At 42.8% G+C, this 16,839-nt stretch overlaps 1 pseudogene; it reads left to right on the forward strand.

The window, feature by feature from the left end:
• The window catches only part of LOC143655476 (DIS3-like exonuclease 1), a 46,734-nt pseudogene extending 32,362 nt beyond the window's left edge, over positions 1 to 14,372 (forward strand).
• Positions 14,373 to 16,839: the final 2,467 nt, after the last annotated feature.

The raw sequence follows: 16,839 nt of genomic DNA on the forward strand, positions 1-16,839 counted from the left end.
GTCAGTGGATTTAAATATGTATTTTCAAAGGTTGTCTTTATTGAACACTAAATTTAATATGTATTTAAATAGGGTGCCAAGACCAGTTTTTCGTAATATTTTGATTAGTATTTTGCTTTCAGAAAGAAGGCATTTAAAATAGGCAACTAGTTATTAATGTGTTGGAAGGGCTGAAAGCTAAAATGGAAGATAAGATAATCCAAATATCAGTAATTTGAGGAAACACTATTATTTCCAGGGCGGGGGGAACGTAAGAGGGACGGGGAACTCAGGTGCACCCTCTCTAGGGTGCCGTGCGGCGTGCGGGGTCCAGGGGGCGACCGACCTGCCCATACCCGACAGCACTGGGCGGAGCCCGGGCGCGCGGACCCAGCGGTGGAGCCGTCGTCTGCCGGCGTCGGCCGCTAGGGGGCGCCGAGCACTGGGGCTGGGGCCGGGCAGAGGCTTCGCGGTGCAGGCGGTGGGACCGCCCTCCGCTGAAGCAGCGACGCTCGCGGATGTCAGCCGGGGAAGGGAATTGCTGTCTTCTCCCCCTACCTTCGAGTCTCTTAACGAAGCTTCCAAAGGGTAGAACCTAGCAGTAGCAGGAAAGGAAGTCTGTGCAGCTCCAGAATCCTCAATACCCAGAAGTGAGCAGAAAGAGGGGACGGGGTGCTGGTAAGGGCACACAAATGACTGGCATGTTGGCAAAAAGAGAGAAATGAAGCAATCATACTGGCAAATTTAAAAATCAAGTCATTTCTTTCTTTATCGCTCATGATCAACTGAGGAACTGCTTTGTTTTAGCTTTGCAAATTTGAATTAATGATGAAGAGATAATAAATTAGCACTGAACTAAAAGGTGATTTGAGGAAAATAAGGAATTTTTAAAAAATCCTTTCAACTCATATTTGGAGAAATGATAAAATGAAGACTTACATTACAGTCTTAAATTTCTTTAAAATATGAGTAGCTAATTTGACTAAGTATGAAATTTTAATTAGCACGAAGTACAGCATCTCATACTTCTTTTTTTGAAGTGTTTCTGCTTTTTGCAAATTTCACTGTTTAGACTGTCAAGACATGTCACTAACCACCAATATTCACCCTCAGGCTAGGAGACAAACATAGCTGACCGTTGGTGCATTACAAGAGCTAGCTGAGACTTAACCCAGCTCTAGCACAGTGAAGATTGTTATTCTAAAATAGGGATTTGAGGCACTTTAAAATCCTGAAGTGCTTTTTAAATTATTAAAGAAAGACTGAATTATGTCCTGTTAAATTTTTACATTGCATTTTCCAAAGCACAGTCTGCAAAACTCCAGTTCCTTAGGCTATTAGTAGAGTAGTGTTTAGTAAAGTTCTGTGGTCAAATAGATCTGAAAAAAAAAGGGGGGGTTTAAACCAGTGATTCTCAAACTATGTAATGTCCAATTTTTTTTTAATGTCCAAGTTGTCTGAGACAAATCGTTTTCTAAAACATGCTAAAAACAAAATACAAAGACAAGCAAAAAAAATTGGAGTCAACAAAGAAATTAATTTGCCAAATCGCTCTGAAGTTTCTATATGCTTGCCCAACTTATTTGGTACTTATCTATTCACAGATCAATAGCAATACACTTCAAACATTCCATTGACCAAGTCTATAAACCACACTTCATAGTTTTATTACTGAGGTTCTCAGAACTTTTGATATTCTAAGGGGCATTGTAAATCTCAAAAAGGTAGACATCATATGCTCTGTTTTATTTAGGACATTTCCCAAACTTAAATAAGAGCAAAGACCCTCTTCCTTTAGTTGGCTCTACCCAGATTGTGGCGAGCAGACGCCCTCGTCCGGTGGTTTGTGACCTGGGTGTGGTTTAGTGGGAGAGGTCAGGTCCCTGGCACTGGGTTCTAATCCAACCTCTGCAATTTACTATGGATGTGGGTTGGGGCAATTTAATCTCAGGGAGTCTTCATTGTTACATTGTTCTGTAAACAAGAATAATGATACTTATATTTGTCCTTATGAACACTCTCACAATAAAAATAACATAAAACTACCTAGCAAATGAGAATCCCCTTTCTCAGACCTAGTGTATCAGGGAGTCCCCCAGTTCAACAAACATTTAGAATACCTTGGGTGACCCAGGCAAAGAATAAACTGACAATGCCCAGGTCTTAGTCCAGTACGAGTTTCCTATCAAATTCAATAATTCTATAGGGGAAACAAAGGCTAAAATACATTGGGTAGATGGAAATATGAGCAGTCAATGAGAGGGAGGGGTAAGGGGTATGGTATGTATGGGGTTTTTTTCTTTTTATTTCTGTTTCTGAATTGATGCCAATGTTCCAAGAAATGATCATGGTGATGAATATACAACTATGTGATGATGTTGTGAATTATTGATTATATACCAAGAATGTAATGATCACATGGTAAGAATATTCATTTTTGTATGTTGTTATGTTTAAAAAATAAATAGTAAGAATTCAAAAAAAAAGAAAAGAAAAAATTCAATAATTTTAAGACTTAGATTTCACAGGTCAGTAAAATTTCAAAAATATTTTGGAGCACTCATAGAGGATTGCCAACTTGTGTGTGTTATTGTTAAAAAAAATAGTTTTTAAGATTTCCTTGTTTCAAAAACACAAATTTATTTTACATAAAAGGCAGGATATTATGAAAGGCAATTCTTCTAAATGAATAAATTTCATTCTTTGAAAAACATTACATTGTCCTTATTTTTTTTCACTTCAACATGAATAAATAAAAACCTCTTCATAGGCCCGTGGCAACTTGTAACCACTTATTTCTAAAACACCAGAAGACCAAGGGGATAAATTTTGACCAGGTGTTGCTAGGGGTTTCCAGAACCCTGGCCAATCGCAGGATTTTAGTTACAGAGCACAGATATGACATGACAATTGAAAGGCTGGATTCTTGCTATGCTAGGCATCCCCAATCCAAATGTTTGATCTCACAGAGAAGGCCTTCTCTGGGCTCTGATTATAGTTGACCTTTGGAAAGAAGCAGATGTAACTAGCACATGGGAGAAGAAATGCAATTAACTAAAGCAATTATATTATTTAATACACTTAGCAAATGTGTGTTTTTAAAAGAACTGAAAGTGGGGGGTGCAAGAATAGTTCAGTGGTAGAATTCTCCCCTGCCATGCGGGAGAACCAGGTTCGATTCCCAGCCCATGCACTTCCCAAAACAAACAAACGAAAATCAAACAAACAAAAATTCAGCAAATGGTGCTGCAACAAGGGGATACTCACATGGAAAAACAATGAAATGTGACCCCTGCCATACAACATACAAAAAAAAAGAAAAAAATCAAGGTATAAAAGAGCTGACAGGAACCACATCCAAATGTAGACAGAGGTTATCACTGGGTGGGTGGACTACAGATTATTTTTGTGTGGTTTGGACTTTTCAGTATTTACCACATTTCCCCCAATAAGGATGTGTACTTTACATAACACAAGAAAAAAAAAGTTTATTTAGAAAAAATAAAGCATAAAAATTTTGGACCATGTAAGTGGCATTCTCTGGAGTTGCACAGTCTACTCCCTGCATAGTTGTATGCAATGTGCCTGCAAAAAATACACTTAGCACCACGGCTTTCCTTTTTGTACCTTTTTAATTTTTTATATAATGCCTGTATTATCTGTTCAAAACTAATTTTGAGAATCTTTGGCAGACTGGACAGGGATTTCCTTCCCAATAAGGTCTCCCTCCCTCCCCCACTTTGCACACGCCCACCCGGCTCCCCACCCCCACCTTTGAGCCTCGGGGGTCTCTTCCTGTGGCTCCCTGTCCGATGAGCAGGTGCAACCCACCTGGGTGTAGTAGACGCTCTCACCATTCTCATCTGGCTGCATGACATTGCTTAGGGTGATAGTTAGAATTAGGGTTTTAAACCATGAATCAAGACAAAAACCGCTTCAAAATTTCAGTGCTTACCAAAACATGATGTTATAAATGAGAAAATTAGATGAAAAAAGAAAAAAGAATGAAGAGCTTTGCAAAACGAGGTCACAGATGACTCCAAGTGGACAGAAATCTGGTCTTCCTGGGCCTGTCTCGGGGCTTTGAAGTAAACTGAAAATTTCTACTCATTAGTAAGTATTTGAGACAAAGCTCTTTCACTCACCTCCCTCCTAATGGCCATTTTTCCAAGGGTACGCTTCTGGGAGAAGATGAATTAGTTGGCTATTCCTAATGGGTGTATTTGAAGAGATCAAAAGGCCCTCAAAATGTATTGAAGAGAAAATACCACTGTGGAAAGTTTTCTTTTTGGTGGAATGATGATCAAAATCATTTTGGGAGAGTCGCAGTGGACAAAGCTCGCCCTGCTTTCCTTTCTTTGCTTTCGGAAAATAAAGGCTCTTGTCAGGATACAAGAATTTAAATTATGTTGCATTTGTTAGACTTGTCTTTGAAAAAAGGCCTCCATTTAAAATTTTTCTCTCTCTTTCTTACTGAATGATTAATATCAGAGACTTGTTCTACCTACAGCTAGCACAGAGACCTATGAGATATTTGCACTGAAAAATAGAGATAAAGACCCAAGGAAGCATTTCTTCTATGGGTCTTAGCCATTTTCTCATTTTGATTCACCAGAACTTTTCCTTGTAGATTTCAACCAGACAACCAAGATATAAAAATTTTTTTTTAAAGAGAGAAAGAGTTTATCACTAGGTACAGAGTAGGAGAGCAGGTAGCCTATGGCCCAAAATCTGTCTCCCTGAGCTGCAGTATTTCTGATAGTTTAGGATAATGAGCACAGCGGCTCCAGATAGTGTAATTAGAGGTGATCTAAAAACTGAGCATGCACAGACTGATCATATGCTTAGTCATAGGTAAGAAAATGGCAGAATATGATGAAGTACAGGTGATTTGTAGGTTAAAGTCTAAACCACTGTGCATGTCGGGCTGGCCCATTTCAGTTAGATCCAGTCTCGGTTATCAAGGTAACTTCAGGGTGGATTAGTTCTGGGCTGACCCAAGACTCTTCATTAATAAACATTAGGGTCTGTCTTAGTGATTATAAGACTCTAAAGTTGAAAAACTGGATAACTGGGTACAAATGAAGGTTAGTCACAAGGTTCTTACAATCACAGGGGCAGAAGAAGAGCTCTGTACATTCACCATCAGAGATCAAGGCAACTGGATTACAATTTAGAGATTCCAGGAGTTTCCCTCTGTCTACTCCAATAGACCAGAAAGCTAATGGAATTTCTATATAATGATTCAGTAATCAAAACCACCCCTTAAAACCCGATTTCTCGATTACAGTTCCTCCCTCTCATTTGATAATTATCTCTCAATCTCGAGGGATATCTGGGTAACGACTCCCTAACTACTTCAAGGCTGAAAAGGGGTGTTGTCATTAAGGGGCAGAGGAATGAAACCAGTTGTTTTTCTTGGAGAGTCCAGTATTTCTGGGTTTCAGAGCTTCTCTGGCATTGGAACAATCTAGAGGTTTTAAGCAAGAAATAGATTTTGATATTTTGTGCGATTTACCTTACGTCTGTGCAATGACTCAGGGACTTGGCTCACCAACGTCCTCATTCCTAGTGATACAGGACTCTGCTTCCCAACCTCTTTGCCTTTCCTTTTTAAAAAGCCATAATGGCTTTTATGTGTTAACTTTATGACTATATCTATTTGGTAGAAATTTCAGAAAAATGTAGATTAATGAAAGAGGAAAATTGAAATTATAAGTTCAACACTTAAGATATAACCACTGCTAGCATCTCAGTGTTTATCTTTCCAGCCTTTTTCTAGCTGTAAAAATATTTTTCTACAGAAATTGAATCTTATGTACACACCATTTTCTAATCTGGTGCTCACTCCTCTTTGCTCTACAGTGCCGGTCTCTAAAGTGCAGAAGAGACAACTCTATTCTGACTGAGGTGGGTACTGAAATGGTTCTGGTTGCACAACGCAATTGAGTTTCCTCAAAAAATTGCTCTTTGCTTACTGTTTTCACATATGTCATCTTCGGTAATCTTCATAATGACCTACTGAGTTTACACTATGAGTCAGCAGGACCTCTGTAGTGAGGGGCCCCACTGTGTGCTGTGCTATCCCACCCCCAGAATAGACACGCACCTCGAGGTGACCTGGACCCTGCAGACAGGACTTTACCCGGACCTCTGCAACCATCTGATGGGTGCGCCCCAGCCTCTGGATTTGGGCCTGGTGTAGCTTAGTTGATAAACAATTCCCTTCATCCCCCACTAATAAACAAATACACAGCTGGGATGCCAACCTCTCCTCCAGATTAAGGGGATGGGTCTTGTATTTACCATGCTTGAGTAAGCAATGATTTTTCAAAGACCATATTCCTGATAAGTCCTTGTTCTAGCCTGGCCACCTTCTCCAAAGGTACATCTTCTTCCTTGGGATCAAGAAGTCCCCTGGGCCGATCCTTTCTCCTTCTCCACATTTAATCGGCCTGCTAGACTCCCACACAAGTATTCCCCTCATTCTGAGTATCACTCAGTCTTCTGGACATGTATCTGCCTCTAATCTAAACCTGGTCCACCCTGTCCCATCTCCTAAGGTTTTAGCTGCAGAGAATCCCTGCTCTCTTGGAACATTTCATTTAGATACAGGATTTCATAGGCTTAAAAATTTCAAATAAATTTCACTTTGAAAAAAAATTTAAGTGAAGAAAGGGACATGCTATTATTCCCATTTTATATGAAAAACATAGATGCAGAAAGTTAAGTGGCTTGCTGGACTTCATAGTATGAGTCAGTACTAGAGGCCGGGTCTCCTGACTCGGGCTAATCCAGAGTTTTTTCTGGTAAATGCAGAGCCTAGCAGAGTACGTTGCACATAGTAGGCACTCAAATAAAACTTGATGAATAAATGACTGCATGCATAAATCTTCACCTGGTCATGGACATGGTTGCAGAGTCTTTCTGTGCCAACCAGTTGCACCACAATCTGTAGGGACAGGACCTGGACATCAGTTTCTCAAAGCTCTGTGGGAAATCCCAGCATCAGCCCAGGTTGAGAATCACTGGTCGAAACCCTGCCTAATGTACTAACTCTGGTAAGGCCTCCCAAAGAGGGAAATAGGGCAGCCGTGGATCACCTAACAAAGATGGCAGTGCTGATGGAGGGACCCTGACACAGCAAAGAGGCTGCATGAATGTTCATAGCAAAACCCTTAGAGTTTTCTGAACAATCGCTAGACAAGTGTAATTGCTCTCTCTGATACCCCTAGTCAGGCTACTCAGAGATAAAATGCCCAGATTCATCTGTGCTTGCTTCACATCTATCGGTTTGCCCAAAAATGTGCAAACAAGTCATTGTTCCAAGACTTACGTTGTTCCCCCCTCTTTCCCCTCTCCTTTTTTATTTTCTTTCCTCTCTCCTCTCTCTTCCACCTGTACCTTTTGTCTTTTCTCCTTGACTCAATCTACCAAATAAACAATTTGCTTATAAAATGAACATTTTTAGTTTTTCCTTGACTCTGATTTCATTTGTATATGTCTTGACATTAATGTGATTTATTAAATGTAAGCCCTTAGTAATGGAGCATTGCTAATTGCCAGACACTGGGCTGAGCACTTTAAATTCATTATTTCTTTTAATCCTCATAACAACCTTTTGAAGAAAAAACTGTTTTTATTTCTAATCCATTATACCGCTATTGAAAAAGTTGTAGTTTAGAAAGGATGCAGGCTGCAAACCCACCTCCACACTCTGCCCTGTGACTCCTGGGGCTGGAACTCTCAACGACCCTTTACCTCAGAGGCACGGGCTCCAGCTCCACGAGGCTCCTTCTCTGAGCTTCTAGATTCTGATAACCCCAACTTCTTCCCTGTGACCCCCAGCCCTAAAGGTGGGGGCTGCTTCCTGTAGTTTTACTCTGTGTTCATTCTGCGATGCCTTTTTGCTTTTGCAATCCTCCAACCCTTATTCAACCGATTCCCTATTTTAAATTTTCTCTGTTAAAATTGCCAGTGGATTTCTATTTTGCTGGCTTATAAAGAAGTTAAATAGTTTGCTCAAGGTCCCACAGCAAGAAATGGCAGAACTGAGAGTGAAACCTAGCTCCATCAGCCGGGCAGTGCCAGCTCTGACCTACAACCCCAAGGGGCTGCACCACAGCTGCTATAGAGCCTGAGAGAAAAGAAACAAAAACATCTGCATTACACATCTTGCATTAGCTTTCTGCAGGAATGACTGATTTCATAGAATTACCTTGGGACCTAGCAATCCCACTTCTGGCATATATCCCAAAGGACCAACCGAAAGCAGGGACGCAAACAGAACCTTGTATACCACTGCTCATAGCAGCATTGTTCACAATAGCCAGACAGTGGAAGGACCCAAATGTCCCTCGGCATGAGTGGATAAGCAAAACGTGGCAGATATTTACAATGGAATATTATTCATCCATCAAAAGGTATGAAGTTCTGATACATGCTATAATATGAATTAGCATTGAAAATAGTATGCTAAGTGAAATAATCCAGACATAAAAGGACCAATATTGTATTCTTTCACTTATATGAAATATTTAGAATAAGCAAACCCATGCAGACAGAGACGAGAGATTTCTGGGGGCTGGGGACATGAGAGAATGGGAACTTATTACTTAATGGGTACAGAGTTTCTGTTGGGATGATAAAAAATGTCTGGGAACTTATTACTTAATGGGTACAGAGTTTCTGTTGGGATGATAAAAAATGTTTTGGTATTGGATGGTGGTGATGGCAGCACAACATGATAAGTGTAATTAAGGCCCCTGAGTTGTACACTTAGTAATGGTTAAAATAGCAAATTCTATGTCACCACAACGACAAATATTTTTTAAAGAATGCCTATTTTCAAAAACATCTTTATAACCATTAACAGCAAATAACTTTAAAGAAGAAATGATTATGGGTGTAAAAAATGGAAAAAGTGTTACATTCCAAAAGTGCTTAAGGATGATTACTCTTAATGCTAATTAGTCCTGATTCATTGAAGTAAGAGTATTTCTTACTTCATTACAGTCATTTGAAGGAAGTTATATTTCAAAGAGTATTCGATATTTTAAAGAACAATTTATAACCTCATACTAGAATCTGTATTTGTAGCATATCCAATTTGTAATTGGTTGCTTAAAAGGGAAATAGCTTCATGAAATATGTGATGGATATAATATGGTTTATCTAGTCTACACCCAATTTAGGCACTTTAGAATTTGAGGACATTAATGGAGCCTGGTGAAATGGAGAAAACACAAGCTTCTGTATCATCTAGATCTGGGCCAGAATTCCAGTTCCATTATCCCAGCAAGTTTTAAGTCTGTGTATTGAAAGTGAGGCCTGTGAATGAACAGTGGCTGGCACAGAGAAGGTACTGGATACATTTTAGAGTCCTTCTGTTCTTTAAACACACACCAGGACAACCAAGTTTTATTAAAAATATAAATATAAAAGTAATACTGAATAAATGAAGCATGTGTACAGGATGAGGAGGTAAAATATTCTAGAAATAACAATTCTTCTCAAATTAATATAGAGGTTTAATGCAATCCAAACCAAACTTTCCAGGGATTTTTTATAGTACTCAAAGGTAATAGCATTTTTATGATTATAAAAATAGCATAAGAATGTTAAAATCATTCATCAAGATGGAAGAATAAAAAGTAAAAAGTAAAATCCTCTGTAATCCCATCTGCCAGAGGTAAGCACTGTTAACAGAGTGGCACATACTCTTCTAGACTTTTCTCTATGGCCTGAGTGAACTTTACCACTGCCTAGGTGAGGTCCTGAGGGAATGAAAAGCTCATGCAAAGGGGGATTAAATAAAACTTAATAAAAGGACTGTTCTTAAAGGTGTGGACAATGACAAGGGAAGGTGAAATACCCCAGAGCTTTGCTTTCTTTCTCTCTCACACTGGTTCTTGCTCTTACTATCTTTCTTTCCCACTCTTTCTCCCCTCCGCCGTGCACGGCAGCCTCTAGCACAGTCAGCTGAATTTGATGAGTGAAATACACACCCGATGTAAACTCCACCGTGTCCTCTAGCTACCTCACAGCTTTCCTTTTAACCTCAACTTCCACTCCTTGGGTTCTGGGGAAGCTCTGAATTTTACACCGTATAAACCCCTCCCCAGGGGAGACTATTAGTGGAGCAGCCACAGCTGCGTCTTGCCTGCACCAGCAGCCTCGACAAGGGGCCCTGTCTAGGGAAACGGTGAGTTTAGCCTGGATGGTCATGATTTCTGGAGCCTAAGTGTGCGGCCAGCACCTCACCAGTGTCATCACAGCCTCTCCGAGGCCCTTTTTCCATGTGCGCGCCCAGGTCTAAGCAACCACCTGCCTTTTATCCCCCCTCATTGCCTCAACTCCTCCACGTTCCATCTGCGGTAAGGGCCTCGGAAGAGAAGATTCCACTGGAAGCGAGTCAGCAGAGCTGGCCTCTCCAAGCACCTGCCAACCCTTTGTCTCAGCCACAACCATTTTATGCTCCAAGGCCCTATAATCTACTGTCTTGCTTGAAACTTCATTACATAGTTAGAAATTGTAAAGGATGCACGGGTGGCTCAGTGGTAGAACCCTCGCCTTCCATGCGGGGTACCCGGGTTCGATTCCCGGACCATGCACCGCGCCCCCCCCCCCCCAAATAAATAAATAAGTAAACATAATGAGGAATTGTTTTGCCCACTATTTGTCGAGAACTTGGGACACTTCCTCTGCACGCTCTGTCTATCCGAACCCACTCGCGGACACACACTTGGTCATTCGGTGCTCTGCTTCCAACCCGCACGTGCGCGGCAGGGTATTGTGTGCTCTCCAGGCTCTGCCAGCGCATCCCATTTCTTTGACTTTTCCTGGATTGACTCAAATAGGGATGTGAAGGCTACAACCCCCACAAAGTCTCCATTTTTCATTCCTGGGAGCCTCTAACATGGGCCCAACCGCCTGTTCTCTCCCATCCTGCTACCTGGAAGCAGCCGTTAAGGGAGCTTTTTCCGCTCTGATCCTCCCGCCCGCACTGATTCCCCTGCCCGCTCTGGTCCTCCCTCCCGCTCTGGTCCTCCGCCAGCTCTGGTCCTCCTGCCTGCTCTGACGCTCTGTGCACGGGCCCGCCTCCCCTCTCGAGGAGCCATTTCCCTGAGAGCCTTTACCTGGATTCACCGATTGTTAACATTTTATCTCATAATTTGATTTCTCTCTCTCCATCTCTATGTATGGATGTATGGATGTGTCTACATATGTTTGTACACATTTATGTGTGTGTGTGTGTTAGTTTTTTTGTTGTTGTTGAACCACTTGGGATCAGATGAAGACATCTTTCCTATTTACCTCAAAATGTTTCAGTGTGCATCTCTAATAATGAAGACATTTTCTTACATAGCTACCATACAATTAACAAATTGAGGAAATTTAACCTGGATATACTATTACTATCTAATATATAGAAGATATTAAAATTTTAACAGTTGTGTCAATAATGCCCTTTCTAGCATTATTATTTGGGGGGGGGGGGCCATATTCTTTGTTCCAATTTAAGGTCACCATTGTATTTACTCTTTTCAGGGGGTGGGGGTGCAGGTGGGGAACCCAACCCATTTGTTCAGCCTGGCTGGTGAGAACTCCACCACTGAACTCTCCGTGCTCCCTGCACCATTGCATTTAGGTGCCACGTCTTTCTGAGCCTCCTTTAGTCTGAAACAGTTCCTTGGGCTTTTTCCTTCCTGAAATTCACATTTTTGAAGAGCACAGGCCCATTGTTTAGTAGTCTATCCCTTCATATGAGTGTGTCTACTTGAGGAGAGATGGTGGAAATTTGATAGAAGCATGGAGCAAGAGGGAGAGAGGAATTGCTTCAGACCCAGAGGAAATTCCTCCAGGGTGGGGACAGGAGAGAGGAGTGCATGGATGCCAGGAGGAGAGAGGACCTGTGTCCTACAGCCCAGCGGAGGGAAGCGGGTGACAAGTCCTGAGAAGCACTGTTCGATGCTCCCGGGAGGCTGGATCCCAGGCCTGGGGCCCTAAGCTTGTCCAAGAGCCCTGTGCTCCAAGGAGGGCAAAGTCACAGCAGAACCAGCAGACCTGATGGCACAGAACAGATGAGGGCAGTAGGTAAGTAGTCACCTCCTGACAGTGCCTGACCCCAGGAATGGCTCCAACCTTTGCACTGTCCTAGGAAAGGAAACACAGCCCTAGGAATGACTGCCCAGCAGGATGGGGGCTTACAGCTGAAATTAGGCTTTCATTAAATTAATTTAAGTAAATCAAAGAAAATGCAATATTTTTCTTATGGCTGAATTTGTGGCTGAGCTTCAGACCCGCTGCACACTCACCCCCAACCCCAGTTGATCTGTCAGGGGTGGGCTAGCTCTCAGCTATCAAGGACCTTTCCCTTGGACCCTCCTATCTTTCCCTCCCCTGCTCCCTCTTAGTTTATTTATCTCCTATATGTGTCTCCCCTCTTCAAAGCACCTTGCTTCTCCATGGGGTCGGTCTTCAGAGAGTCATTGGTCATTTATCTCCATCCATCCCCTGCTGAATGGGGGGCCCATGCTCTGGATCTGTAGATAGAGGGAGAAGGAGGAAGAAGCCCTCACTTTGGCTGGACTCAGGGTAGAGTACCTGTAGCAGCTATCAAATGCTGTGTAACAAAATATCCCCAAACTCAGTGGTTTACAACATTTATGATGTCAAGACTTTCTAGACATCAGGAATCCAAGCTCAGCTTAGCTGAGTGTCTCATGTGGGTTCTGGGTGTCTCATGGGGCTGCATCCAAGGTGGAGGCGCAGGCTGGGACTGTAGTCATTTCCAGGCTCAATGGGGAGAGGATCTGCTTCCAAGCTTCACACATGGGGTCGTTGGTAGGATTCAGCTCTTCACAGGTTATTAGCATTGGCTGCTTTCAGTTTCTTGCCGCACCAGCCTCTCTGTAGGACAGCTCACAATGAGGCAGCTGGCTTCATGAGAAAGGGCAAGCAAGAAGAGTGAGAGAGAATGCACTAGCAAGATGGAAGTGCCAGTTTTTCATACCCCAATCTCGGAAGTGACAACCTATTACCTTTACTGTATGCTATGCATTAGAAGTGAGTCACTGCACCCAGCCTAATGGCTAGGAAACACTGAGAAAGAGAACATCTTTTATTTGGACAACATCAAACTCAAAGCCCAAATAAAACTGGAATTTTAAAAGGTTTTATCAAATCCAGCTTAGCTCGAATGTGTATTCTTAAGCCATAGCTTGAAATCCAATTTTCTGATCATTGCATATCTGCAAGGCCAGCCCTAAGCTGAATAGTGAACTGCAAGGTGTGTCTTTGGGAGCCCGGCCACCCGTTTGCCTCTCAGTGGGCCCCCCTCTTCCACCGCTGAGGATCTCACTGCCTCTGTGCCCTCTCCATCCCTTCCTCCATTCCCCTCCTACTTAGCTTCTCCTTAGGAAAGGTTTTGATGGACTCTTTGGCACTGGCCTTTAACTGCACAGCCCGCTTGCCCCCACCCTGCAGGTGCCCGTGCGTGCCATAGAAAGCCATTTGCAGCTGGCCACCTGTTCGCTGTCTCGTCCCTGCATTTCCTCGCTTCTCTGCCCAATTTGGCTCTACACCTGGGCCCTTCATTCTGGACCACTTACCTCCTCCGATCTTGGCTCTTATATCAGTAAGAGTCCAGCCAGGAAAAGCGCACCCTACATATTTCAGACACAGAGGGATTTGATGCCCAGCACAGATTGCAAAGGTATTGGGAGGGGCTGGAGGAGCACAAGGGAGAGGGGGTTGCCCAGATATCAGGGAGCTGGCGTGGGGCCCCACACACCGCCGGCCTGCTGGAGGCATCTTCATCGTCACAGCTGCTGCTGAGGCGGGGCCGCCACACTGAGAGGGAACCAGCGCCCACACTCCTGCAGGTGCTGCAGCCGCTGCCAGATGCTCCACCAAGAACAGGAGAAAATTATGGCTTATTTCTTCCTCCTGCTTTCCCAGCTCCTGCCAGTGCCTCTCAGCGGCAGAATCCCCCAGAAATAGCTGGCGAAAGGAGTCTGGGAAATGTAGCTGGAATGCTGCCTCCCCTGCCCCAACTCTGCAACCCTGGGACTACCTGGAAGGGCAGGAATGGAGCTGACGGCCCACAGACAAGCTCCCCGCAGCACCTTCCAGACAGAGCCCCTGCATCCGACACATCCCCTCGCCTTAGCAGCCGCTCCGAGGTCAGCCCGCCAGCCAGCTTCCCAGCTGAAATGGAGGGTTGCATTGTTAACGGGAACCCCAGCTTCCAAAGGGAGAGAATGGAATTAGAGTCCACACCTGCGCAGGTACCGGGCCGGCTGCGGCTGACCCAGGGCTCGGCACGTTGGGAAGGCCGGCCTTGCCACGTGACCTGTCACCTGTGTGGGTCTGTGCTTAGGAAAACCTGAGGCTTTTTGTTTCTCTAGCAGTCATTCAGAATGACATCCTTACATTTTTCAATTTTGATTTGTTCTGTATTTCCTAGGAGATATGGTAGAAATATTTAACTCCAGCATTACACGAAACAGGAAATTACATTTCACGGGGTTTTTTATTATCTCTGGCTCCCCGTTTGCTCCTGGTACATGTAAGTCAAATGTCTGCCTTTGAATAGCAGCAAGTTGAGTAGTGATTCAGGAGATATTTATTGAAAACTTGCTACTGGTCTGATCCCGAATTAAGAATTAAAAAAAAAGAAAAGGCAATAAAGAAAGGAAAGCAAGAAAATACTGTCCTCATTTTAAGTAGCTGGCAGTTTTGCTAAGGAGCAAGGTTTATACACACTGAGTTTCAGAAAACAATAAAGATAATGTATTCTGCAATTTTAAAATCTGTGGTACAGATTCTAAGAATCACAGTTTAGAAAAGCAATGTTTTTCCCCAAAGAAGGGACTTGGAAGGCAAGTTCCTAGCACGGAGATCTGTGTTAACAAAGACAGGAAAAATGCAGGCTGGGAAGGCAACTTAACTGGGGAGAAAAATGGGGTCTCACGCTTCATGAATCGTCTTGAACATCAGTTTGGAGAAACTGAATTGGATTCAACTGCCTAAGTGTGAGCATGAAAAAAAAATGACAATTATAAGTCTTTTTCTCATCCTTCCTGATTTATAGAATAAAACACATAGGCAGCCTAAAACATGTCAATTTTTTTTTCTCCTTTTTTTTTATACATGGGCAGGCACCAGGAACTGAACCCGGGTTTCCGGCGTGGCAGACGAGAACTCTGCCACTGAGCCACCATTGCCCTAAAAGATGTCAATATTTTAATAAACATAACTCTTAAGTAATGCAATTAGTTCTATGAGTCTAATAATTTTGTTTTCAAAATACTCACTCTTTAAGTGTCATATAGCAAATATTTTATCATATATGTCAATGTATTTTTCCCTAAAGCATAAAGTGTAAATATCCCTCATGATGCCAATCCATTTTTTTAATTTGTTTTTTATTATCAAAACAAAACAACATACAAACACGAGCATTGTTTTTTTTTTTTTTTTCCCTCTCTCTCTTTTTACATGGGCAAGCACCGGGAATTGAACCCGAGTCCTCTGGCATGGCAGGCAAGCATTCTTGTCTACTGAGCCACCGTGGCCTGCCCCAAACACAAGCATTCTTAACATACAATAATTCCGTACATGGAGTACAATCAATAACTCCCGACATCATCCTCTAGTAGTATTTTCATCACCACGAGATGCCAATTTATTTGATTCCTGAGTTTGGAACCTGAGTTTAGATAAAGAGGGATCTTGTGGTATCTAAATCTATTTGGTCCCTGAGTTCCTGAGTTAGGAAAGTAAGGGATTTGAACCTTAGCTCGGGAAACTTTTTGAAATGTTTTCAGGTTCTGAATTCATTTAGAGAATTAGGAGAGCAAGAGAAATCGGTGCCAGACTCTTCATTCTTCCATGCTCCCTCCCGCCTTCATTTACAACCCACTCCCCTCCCTGGCCCTCAGCCTCTGCTCCAACCTGCCTCGGGGAACTTTCAAAGTCCTCCAACCAGGTCAGCATGCTCTACCACTTGCTCTTTTTTCTTTTTTTCATTTTTAAACAGTTTTATTTGCATATCATACCATCCAACCTAAATATATGGACATGCCTTTGCCACCATAATCTACATGAAGACATTTCCTTTCCTTCTGCAGAGTCCATACCCCTCCCCCAGGCCTCCTTCCTGTTGACATTTAGTTGGGTCTAAAGCCTTTGTTACATTCCGTGGAAGCATGTTACAATGCAACTGTTGACTATAGACTCGAGTGAACATCGATTGTACTTTTTCCCATATAGCATCCATTTTCAACACCCTACAATGTTGACATTCTTTTGTTCCCCCTCACACAAAAACTTTTTTTATTTGTACATTTAATAACCATCATGGTCCACTCTAGGCATTCCTAAGTTATACCATCTCAGTCTTCATCCTCTGTCTCTTTCCTCCTGGTTTCATACGTGCACTCAGCCCTTCTCCCTCTATCATACGCACATTCAGCTTCATTCAGTGCACTTGTATTATTGTGCTGCCATCAGGTAGTGTTGTGCTATCCATTTCTGAATCGTTACCATCAGTCCTGTTGCATAATCCGTATTCCTTCAGCACCAACTGCCCAATCTCTACCCTATTTGTATCTCCTGATAACCTGTACCACCGGCTCTTGGGTGAGAAAGATGGTAGGTTGGGAAAGTCTTTTGGCCCAACCCTCCTCCACCCCACTCCCATACGCATTCTCTCTCTCTCTTTCTCTCTATCTCACACTCACACACACACACACACACACACACACACACACTTTACTTTTTAACTTAGAGAAGCGTCCCTCTAGTGGCTGACCTCCACAATAGTCTGTGGAACGAGGACACTCCTGGAAAGCT

The sequence above is a fragment of the Tamandua tetradactyla genome, chromosome 14, assembly GCF_023851605.1.
Source record: "Tamandua tetradactyla isolate mTamTet1 chromosome 14, mTamTet1.pri, whole genome shotgun sequence".
NCBI lineage: Eukaryota > Metazoa > Chordata > Mammalia > Pilosa > Myrmecophagidae > Tamandua > Tamandua tetradactyla.